Here is an 11,155-nt window from a genome sequence, read left to right on the forward strand (position 1 = left end):
TTTCCAAGATGTTACCACTGGAAAAAGCAGGGTAAAAGTATGAAGGATCTCTCTGTAGTATTTTTTACAACTTCATGTGAATCCACAGTGATCTCAAAATTAAAAGTGTCATTAGAGAGAATGCAAACTGGTGCAGTCACTCTGGAAAACAGTATGGAGGTTCCCCCAAAAATTAAAAATGGAGCTACCCTACAATCCAGCAATTGCACTACCAGGAATTTATTCAAAGGATACAAAAATGCTGATTTGAAGGGGCACATGTACCCCAATGTTTATGGCAGCACTATCAACAAGAACCAAATTTTGGAAAGAGCCCAGATATCCATCGATGGATGAATGGATAAAGATGTGGTGTGTGTGTATATGTATGTATATACACACACATACATGCATACATACATACATACATACACAATAGAATATTACTCGGCAATCAAAAAGAATGAAATCTTGCTATTTGCAACAACGTGGACAGAAGTAGAATGCATTATGATAAGGGAAATAAATCAAGCAGAGAAAGACAACCATTGTATGATTTCACTCCTGTGTGGAATTTAAGAAACACAACAGATGAACATAGGGGAAGGAAAGGAAAAATAAGATAAAAACAGAGAGGGAGGCAAACCATAAGAGACTCTTAGATACAGAGAACAAACTGAGGGCCGCTGGAGGGGTGTTGGGTGGGGGGATGGGCTAAATGGGGGATGGGCATTAAGGAGGGCACTTGTGGGGATGAGCACTGGGTTTTGGAGGTACGTGATAAATCACTAAGTTGTACTCCTGAAACCATTAAAAACTAATAATTTTAAAAAGTTAGAGTTTCATTAGAATAAAAAAGGACAGAGATGAGACTGTCCCCAGAAAAACTGGCAGAAAAGGGCCCCGGGTGCTGTGCTGCTCGGGGGCGCATGGATGGCCTCGTGTCCAGCAGGGAGCCCGGACAGGGCAGACTGCGTGTGCCCAGGGGTGCCTCGGCATACAAGTGACACCAGGGTGGCGAGAATGTGGACCATGCGGGGTCCCCAACTGGCTGTCAGGCTCCTCTGAGCCCCTGAGGGCACGGCCTACCCCTGTTCTGTCGGTGGCCCTGAGGGGAAGGGAGGACACGAGCCAGGGAGGCAGGGCTCTCCCCAGTCAGCTCCGGGCCACTGTGCAGAGCCAGCCGGGCACCCCTGTCCCAGCAGGGCCAGACCCCAGCCCCAGACCTCACTGCCACACACGCCCGGATGAGCCCGGCCCACGGGCAGGACGAAACAGTGACCCTGTCTCTGCCCAGGTGAGGCCTAGAGTCAGCGTCCATCACCACTTGGCAAATGAGTAGGGGGCTTGCTCGGGCCGTCCCTCCCAGAGCTAACGGTCCCTGTAGCTGAGTCCATATGCAGCACGGCTTTCTCCAATTAAATAACCACAGGCAGGGCTTTTTGTTTTTTTGATTTGTTTTGCACACCCTAGCACTCTGCCTAGTAACCAAAAGGTAAACATAACATGATTTATTACTTCGGGAGGTCCAAGAAATGCCACGTTAATTGCCTCTAATGAGGACACAACTATGGGACGTAAACAAGCCATCAGATGGAAGGCACTGAAAGATGGGAGGGGCACTGCCTTCAGCAGAGCTACTGCTTGCACGAGAGCACCAGCCCCACGCTGCTCCCTGGAGCGCGCACACACAGGCGGCTGCGAGGGAGAACAGTCATGGCTTACAGGGGTCAGGGCAAAACACAGTCCAAGTGGATGCTCTCTACTGAGGAAGGCCAACAGTCCCAGTGGGCCGGCTCTCGTCGCTCCACACAGCACCCATCCTGAACCTGAACAGAGCTGTTGGCACCAGTCCTCTTCTGTTCCTGCAATTAACTCAACAGCCCACCTCAGGGCCTTTGCACTTGTTGTCTCCCCTGCCTCAGTGCTCTGCCCCTAAAATCGTGGAAGACGCCCAGGTATTTCCTGGGTCTGAACACTCGTGCCTCTTCCTGGGAAGAACTTTTCCTTACAATCCCTTCCAAGTTGGCTTCCTGCCTCACCTTCCATCTCCAGTCCCTACTGCATCTCCTCACTGGTGTCCTTTGCAGCACTTACCTTCACTAGGGTATTCTCCCCACCGTAAAGATAGGAAACGTGTCTGTCTTATTCCCATTACCTGACACAGAAAGTTTCAATAACTACCCAGTGAAAGAATCCGTAAGTAAATGGATCTCCCTTCCTGTAGCAGCTTTAATTCTGGGTGAATTCTGCTCACGAAAGGCTGTGGTCACAATAAAGACCCGTCTCAGGGGGTTTGCTGCCCGTGGGAGACTCAAAAGAGCAAAGAGCCTCTACCTTTTTAGGAATCCCTTTGGCAGGAGCTCAGGTAAGTCTGACAAGTTGAGTCAGCAGGCTGAGGCCCCGGAGCCGTATTTCTTACATTTCTAAGTCACTTGTTTCCCCTTGCCTCCCCGACCTGGCTGGGCTCAGCCAGTATCTCTCTGGTCTTCTCTCTAGCCTTGTGATGCCTATGTGACGGCATCAGCATTTCCTAAGAACAGAAGAGCTGGGCAGGTCTAAAGCCTCTCCCTCAATTTCAGATGTGAAATCACTTCTCGGTGAGGACACAGCCCTGCTCACAAGTCAGGAGACCCAGATACTAGCCCGGCTGTGCCAGTGCGTCTCCCCATGACCTTGGGGGAGGGGCGTCCCAGGCCTGGAGTCTCCGACACGGACACATGACCTCTCAGCTGCCATCTTATTAGCCAGGCGCACTCTATCCTGCCCAGGGTTCTCACGGGGTTGGGGAGAGGCCTCCTCTCTCCTCTGGAGAGAGGGGTCCATTGTAAAAGCTTCAGACTGAACATTTGCATCCCAACTCATATGCTGAAACGGAATCCGGTGATGGTAACAGGAAGTGGAGCCTGGGGAGGTGACTAGATCCTGTGAGTGGGACCAGTGCCTATATAACAGAGACCCCAGAGAGCTCCCTTGTCCCTTATACCTGCTAGGATACAGCAAAGCAGGCCCTCACCAGACACCAACTCTGCCCGCCTCCAGAAGGCTGGAAATCAATTTCTGTTGTTTGTAAACCGTGCGGCCTGTGGTATTTTGTTATAGGAACCCAGAGGGACAAAGACAGCAAGACTCCTCTGACCTAGTGGCCCACCCTAGGGGCTTTAGACCAAACCCTGCCCTGGAGGACAGGCCCTCGCACAAGGAGCCAGAGGGTGGGAAAGCCCCCCTCCCCCCTCCCCTCCCCCCCTTCCCCTCCCCCTCCCCCCCCGTCTGGAGGCAGGCAGCCTCTGACCCTTGAGAGCCATGAGATTCTAGACAGTCACTTCAGCATCCTGGGCCTCAGTGTCCTCATCTGTAACTGAGAGTAACAACAGCGGCAACAGACTGGATTAAATAAAACAAGGATGCAAGACTGCGGACAGTGCGGGGCACGGGGTAAGCACTCAATGAACGGCAGCCCCGAGGAAAGACAGTGGGGACGATGATGATGGACAAGTTGAAGGGGAAAACGGACTCACACTGTGACAAAGCAGTGAAAGGAGTGGCCTCTGGTTATACTGTTGAGAGACAAAAAGATGCGTGAAGGGGTCTGGGCCTGAGTCTTCTCCGAAAACAAAAGCATTTATTTATACGTGAAGCACGGAGAAGGGCTCCCGTCCCGGCCCAGTCACGTGCCTGCCCCACCGAACCGTCTTCACGCCGGATATTCTAGAGTTCAAGAACAGGGGCAGATGGCACAAATGACCTCTACGCTTGTTTCCCAGCGAATGTGGGCTCCTACGGATAATGATGTGATGGCCAGGCCTGGGGACAGGAAGTACATTCCAGAAGCCACAACTGAGGGAGCCACTAACCATGATACTTATAAAGACTGTGTAGCAATGTGAGGCAAGCCTTAGGAAACAAGGAGAAACACGCAATACAAAACTGAGTTCCAATTCCAGCTGCTTAGAACCACATCTGCTTGCAGACAGGCTAGAGCAGCAAAGATCAAAAACAGCTGATTTGTCTGAGTGACGGCATCCAGGGTGGTTAAAAGAACGTTTCTGCTATGGTTGTTACACTGCGGTCTCTGCCATTTTTTTAAGTAAAAAAGAGCAGTTAGGATTGCACGGGAGTGTGTGAAGGTTGGGGTGCTTGGCACTGCCTCCTTCATTTGCTCTCCCTGTCTGGTGCTCAATCTCTCCCACTTGCTACCATTCACAATGGCTCTGGCCAAAAGGGCCTGTCCAAGAGGGATTTTGCAAGTTCACAACAGCTCAAAGAAGAGCAAACTGATTAGCTAGTGAGGAAAACATTGTTGGGCTTTTTCAAGGTTTGAGAACGACAGGGAGTTCGAAGAGTTTAAGGGCAGGGGGAGCAACATATGAAAACATGGTATTGGCAAGGAGCCTGATGAATGAGGGAAAACCTTGACCCCTCAGGTACAGTCCACTGGGCCCGGCTGCTTCAGTAGCCACAGGCCACCTAGCCAGGAACGCCTCTCTGGAGAAGACCAGAGGTTACGTGCTGAGTAAAGGGGTCCCCTGGGGACCCGTGTTCTGGCCCTCATGGGTAGCCAGGGTGGAGAGATGCCGGTAAATAATCATTCATGGTGGGAGCAATAGTAATGACCCCCATCGATGTCCTGACAGTTGGGGGGGGTGTCTTAGAAAAGGGTGTCCTGGAATGCCAGCCTTGACCTCCCTCCCCTGGGGCCTAGCCAGGCTGTACATCAGCTCAGCTGTGGTGGGGTAAGGCTCTCCACGTTTTTGGTCTCTCCCAGGTAGAGTCCATAAACAGGAATACTTCATCTCTTCAGAAACTAAGTCTTCAAAGAAACAAATAACTTCCTCAAGGTCTAAGCCACGTGTCCCTGTGAGTGACAGGGTGAGATTCAAACCTACATCCTCTTCTTGCCTGTTTCCCATAATGAAAACCCATGGAAGGGCAGCCAAGTGCCTGCAAAGAGGAAGGAAAGAGAAATTGCAGGCAAAATTCCCTCTGCACTCACCACCCCCCCCCCCTTCTCCACCACAGAGTCCTCAGAGAGCAGGTTGACTTGGTCACACTGCTCGAAAGGTACCAGCTGCTGCTAACGGCATGAGAAGCTTGCGGACAGGAAGCACAGAGCTTGAGGTGTGGATGGAGGAGCAGACAGAGCCAGAGGGCCCGACCCGGTGCTGTCTTCATGAAGAACAAACACGAATGGGCAGTGTGAGAGATGCAGAAGATAGAAGAGAAAAAACAGAATCCTAATCCCTAACTGTTCAGTCAGCAGTCTGCACACAGACTCAGAAGAGGATATTTGGCTTCAACTTTCGCAGTGCCCTGGGCCTTCTGAAATTGATGACAGCAAAGGCAGAACCACAATGCACCCCTCCCCACGAGCCTGGGGGCTGGAGCCATGCGGACTGAGCCCTGCTCAGGGATGCTTCGTGGCTGGCTTGCAGGAGCCCCGTGTGCATGAGCTGGATGTCCTCTCTGCTGGTCACTGCTGGTTTTCAGCAAAACGTCGTCGCCAGAGCACATCTAATAATAACCGAAGAGGAATTCCGGGGCATCACAACCGTATCTTCCTTGGGCCGCCTCCAGGATCACGTTCCCAGAGCAAGGCTGTCAGCGGCCAGCCATCGACACGCGGTTCTTTGCATCCTTCTCTCCCTTTCCCCAACCCACACGTGCTTTTGAAGTCCCTTCCTCCTGTAGGAACTATTCCCTCTCTTAGCTTCTCCCTCTCACCTCTGACACTTGGTTCTGGAGACCAGAGCTGTGTAGCTGGGGCCTGGCTTCAGATGTGGAATCCCAGCACCACGATGGCCTCCACCATGCAATCACATGCACGTGCAACAGCACTGGTTAAAATGGGGGTGGCCATGCAGAGCCCCCCGGCCAGGTTCCCCTGTGCTCCCGGCCCCTCCAGACACCCCTTCCTCCCAGGAGCCTCTGCACGTGCATATGCCCAAGAATGTGAGGATAATACAGCAGGTCAGTGTCAGAGGGAGGGCCAGAACCCAGGCTTCCTGAGAGCAGCCAGAAGCTTCTACCAAAGCCACCAAAATAGTCTCCCTTCCCCCCACCATCCTGCTTCACTCCCCATGTCTGCAGGTATAAGTCCAGTGGTGTCTAGGCCTTAAATGGTTTTCTCCTTTTTCCACCCTGGCATCTCTGTGCAGTGGTTTGTGGGAGACAATCAGGTGACTAGACTCTGTAGGGACTATGCCAAGGCTAGGCTGAGTAAGGGCTTTGGGGCTTCTGGAAGCATCTCTGGGGATCAAACCATTCTGAAGGACCCCCTGTCATTCAGTACCAGCAAAAAGCAAATATGGGGCCCCCAAGGAGCACTGATTCCTGCGAGGAGCCCCCTTACTCTAAATGTGTTCTCAGCCACACAAGGCTCCCGGGTCCCGGGAGGCGTCATACAGTTCAGGGGAAGGACACAGAAGTGGGTGTCAGAGGAGGACGCTGCTGCCAGTGTTGGGTGTCTCCATCTCTGGGATCTGAGCACCCCTCTCTCGAGGGATCCTAATCCCCACCTACCTCGCCTGACGGGAGTACACACGACTGTGTGAAAGGCCCGGCAGGGCATGACGAGCGACAAGAAAGCAAACATCTCAAGTGGGTCTCAGCTCGGGGGTCCAGACAGCCCGGGGTTCGTGCGTGGACACGCCAGCTGTGGGACCTCGGGCAATGAGCGGGCCCGGTCTGGAACAGGAGACCCGAGGACCACGTCGAGGCCAGGGGAGGGAGTGTGGAAGCTCTGTGGGCATCTTCTGAGTCCCTGGGTACAGGGACTGGCCTTCATCACCCAATCCACCACCCCCACTCACAAGGGGCCAGGCCCGGCCAGCACTTCCAGGCCGCCCGAGACTTTCAGGCCTGGCCCTGAAATGGGCCCTGAAGATGGAAAGGTGAGCAAGCAGTGGGGATCCTTTTCCTGGGTCCAGGCACCTCAGCCCACTGGGACCCAAAAAGTGGAGCCTGTCTGTAAGGACCCAGGGACAGGTCTGGTCAGGTCAAGTGAATCAGCTGCAGATGGGGGAGGGTTCCTGGGGGGAAGTGCCCCCAGCCCGTATCAAGGAGCTCAGCTGCTACAATGAAGAACCACAGAACCTCTTCTCGGCCCTCCTCAGTGACAAGTGATGCCCTTCAGCCTCTGGCCAGGCCCAGCGCTGGAGGCCACTGGGCTCTCCCTTCTGCCTCCCCAGTCCTGCCCCCACACCCCACACCCCTCCACATTCCTGAGCAGGCCTAGGCATTTCCCTCACTGAAGCTGCTTTATGCTCTTAGATCTGTCTTTATGGAGCACCCTGAGCATCTTCCCTTCCTACTCCTGCTGCTCTTTTGAAGGGGCACCCCCCCAGGGGGATGGGAGGGGCATCTTCTCCTGTCACCCATCGCCCTCCCCATCCTTACCCTTGGGGCTCCACAGGGAGGGATGCAAGCCAGGTGTCCATTCCTCCTGCCTCTCCTGCAAGCCTGCTCAGCACCTTTGCCCCCAGCCCAGCCCCCAGGACACTGAGGCACGCAGATACTTGCTGCCTTTGTCACACAGCAGGCTCATTTAGCTCTCCTTTCAGTCAATTTGACTGACTTTGACAAAGAGACAGTGGGATGTAAGAAAATCCCAAAGGGCATAATAAATCCTAGATCTGTAAAATGAAAACATAGGTTATTTCTTTAAAAAATTTTTTTTAACATTTGTTTATTTTTGAGAGATGGAGACAGAGTGTGAGAGAGGGAGGGGCAGAGAGACAGGGAGACACAGAATCCGAAGCAGGCTCCAGGCTCTGAGCTGTCAGCACAGAGCCTGATGCAGGGCTCCAACTCAATAACCATGATATCATGACCTGAACCGAAGTCTGACACTTAATCGACTGAGCCACCCAGGCGCCCTCTAAGTTCATTATTGTTTAAATTAAACATTGTGGGGCGCCTGGGTGGCTCAGTCAGTTAAGCATCCTACTTCACCTCAGGTCATGATCTCACGGTTTGTGAGTTCAAGCCCCGCTTCGGGCTCTGTGTGACAGCTCAGAACCTGAAGACGGCTTCTGATTCTGTGTCTCTCCCTCTCTCTGCCCCTTCCTCATGCTCACTCTTTGTCTCTCTCTCTCTCTCTCAAAAATAAACAGTAACAATTTTTTAAATTAAAAAGCTAAATTAGGGGCGCCTGGGTGGCTTAGTCGGTTAAGCGTCCGACTTTCGCTTAGGTCATGATCTCGCGGTTAGTGGGTTCGAGCCCCACGTCGGGCTCTGTGCTGACTGCCAGCTCAGAGCCTGGAACCTGTTTAAGTCTGTGACTCCCTCTCTCTCTGACCCTCCCTTGCTCACGCTGTCTCTCTCTCTCTCCTAGAACTAAATAAAACATTTTTTTAAAAAAAAAGCTAAATTAATTAAGTGTTGTATTTTGAGATAGTTATAGATTCACATGCAGTTCTTAAAAATTTTTTTTATATTTATTTATTTTTGAGAGAGAGAGAGAGCAAGAGCAAGGGAGGGGCAGAGAGAGAGGGAGATACAGAATCCGAAGCAGGCTCCAGGCTCTGAGCTGTCAGCACAGAGCCCAACGCAGGGCTCGAACTCACAAACCGTGAGATCGTGACCTGAGCTGCAGTCAGACGCCCAACCGACTAGCCACCCAGGTGCCCCACATGCAGTTTTAAGTAACACAGAGAGATCCCGTGTGCCTTTACCCAGCTTCCCTCAATAGTAACATTTGTGAAACAATAACTAGTACAGCATCATAGCCAGGATACCAGCATTGATATAATCCACTGAACACTGTCAGATGTTCTTTGTTTTATTTGTACTCGGGAGTGTCTTCAGTTCACTGCAGTTTTATCACACCGAAGGTTTGTGTATCCACCACCACAGTCAAGGTGCAGAAACGTTCCAAAGCCACAGGATCCCTCTTGATGCCCCTTAAGTACCCACACCCACTTCCCTCAGCACCCCCATCCTTGGCAACTACCAACCTGTTGTCCATTTCTAACATTACATTATTTCAAAGGGTTACATTAATGGAATCACACAATATGTAACCTTTTGGGCTTGGCTTTTTTTCATGTGGCATCATGCTCCGGAGATTCATTCAAGTTGCGTGTATATCAATAAGTTTGTTCCTTTTCTGTTGCTAAGCGATATTCCAAGGCTACCATGAGAAGAAGGCAGGTAATGAGCTCCCGGACCGCAAGAAGGAGTCAGGTAGTGAGCTCCCTGGTATTTGTAACATCCAAGCAGAAGCTGGCTAGCTGCTCCTCAGGGATATGGTATACAGCCACCTCTCTCAATGAGAGTGATATATACACTTAGCTGGACAAAACTCAGTTCTTGAGAGGCAACAAGTCTTAGCTGTTACAATGGTTGTGGCTTTTCAAAGGGCCATAGTCCACAAACAGATATATGGTATTTCTGAGGTATTGAAATTTCATAGGTGGAAAATGTCTAAGCGGGCTGAAACACAACGCTATTGAGGGAATTCTTTGCTGGCAGGATCTTGGGGTGAACGGTCTCAAAGGCCGTCCTTCCTCGTCCACAGCTTTCGACAACCCAAATCCCATGTTTGTAATTTAAGCTTTCAGACCCATGAGCTGTCCCTTATTAACCTTTTACACAGACAGAATTGGGGCTTGCCTTCCTATCACAATCTCACGAAAGGCTCCTTGAACAAGGACAGGATTCCTGTCACAGATGCCTGAAGGCTCTTGAAGAAGAAACACAGCCAATTATCTATCATGAGAGAGGTTTACTATGCAAATACTCTCAAAGAAGTAGCAGATTCATACAAACTACGGTGTAAAGAAACGAAAATCAATGAGATCAGAGAGTGGTCAGTCTGAGGAATTTTATCTCCCCTCTGGTGGCCACACAGGAGAATCTGGCCGAGCCTTGAGAAGGCTCACCTTCTTCAAACCCACTACCTTCGTGCTGGCCCATATAAAGGTGCTCCTCAAAACCCCAGCTCTCTGTGCCAATACACCAGCCATGTGTATGGGGTCAGGGTTGTGGGTCTGCGAGGATCTCATCTAGTTTTCTCAGTGATGTGGTCAGTCCTGCCTCCCTCCCTGAGGAAGTTCCTGACGGTTGTCCTGCAGCCGGGCACCAGATACGATTGAGACTCACTTTCCCCTGTAGGTGAACGTTCTTTTTTCCAGCTGGAAATACATCACCAGGCAACAAAGGGTCCAAGCTACTTGAACCAAAAAGTCTTGGAACGGACTCTCGGAAACTGTGTATCTGGGTTACGGGCATTAGTTATTACCAGTGCTAGGAATTAAAGAGGAAATCTCAATGAGAATCACTTCTTCCAATTAAAAACAGGAAATACAAAAGGGGAGCCTTGTGGCTCAGGGAAACAGGACTATACCATCGCAAGGGCATGAAGTCTGATGTTAGCCCCAGACAGCCATGTGTGTACCCTGGTCAGGCTGGGTTTTCCAGCTTTGTCATCTAGGGCCACAGCTTTAATGAGACACAGCTTCCTAATTACAAGTGGTTCCAAGAGAGAAGAGATGGCTATCCAAGTTGAAAGTTTTCTTTTAGGAGGCATTAGCACAGAGCGGATGGATTAGTAATTGAAGACATTTGGGGTTTTTTCCTACTACAAGTGCACCACGATGCCAACCCCCCTACGTCCAAACTTTTCATCTACTCCCTGGGGCTTTGGAGAGAGTCCTGAGAGGTGAAGTCACCTCTGGACTGCTGCAGCCACTCAACACCCACCAGAGCAGCAGCCCACCCAGTAGCTATAGTATCTGTTAACAGCCCACTAAGGGGCAATAGCTCAGGCCACGCTAGGGTGACGAGGAAGGATTTGAAAAGGCTACTGAAGTGCATGGAGACACCCCAAGGCACATCTGCCACCTCTGGGCTCTCAGAAAGATGTGTGCCTGGTCCCTGGCCAGGGTGGGGGCCCTGAGGCCACACCTCTGGAACCTGAACACAACCCCAACCTCCTCTTCTCAGACATAGTGACTCACATTATTCACACAGAAAAGAGAGTCAGAAAAATGCCCATGTGGGGCTGGAAAACCCAGCCCGAAAAAGGAACCAGCGGCTCAGGGGCCATATTCTAGGGGCCACCCCCTCGCTATGTGGCCTGTGTGCTCCGTCCTCACCTCCTGTCTACCTGCCTTGCTCAAGTAGCCTCCAGGTGCAGCCTCCAGGCCCTGTCTCTTGCCCAGGACGGCACATCATA

This window comes from Hyaena hyaena, unplaced genomic scaffold, assembly GCF_003009895.1.
Source record: "Hyaena hyaena isolate Hyena2069 unplaced genomic scaffold, ASM300989v1 scaffold_214, whole genome shotgun sequence".
Classification (NCBI taxonomy): Eukaryota; Metazoa; Chordata; class Mammalia; order Carnivora; family Hyaenidae; genus Hyaena; species Hyaena hyaena.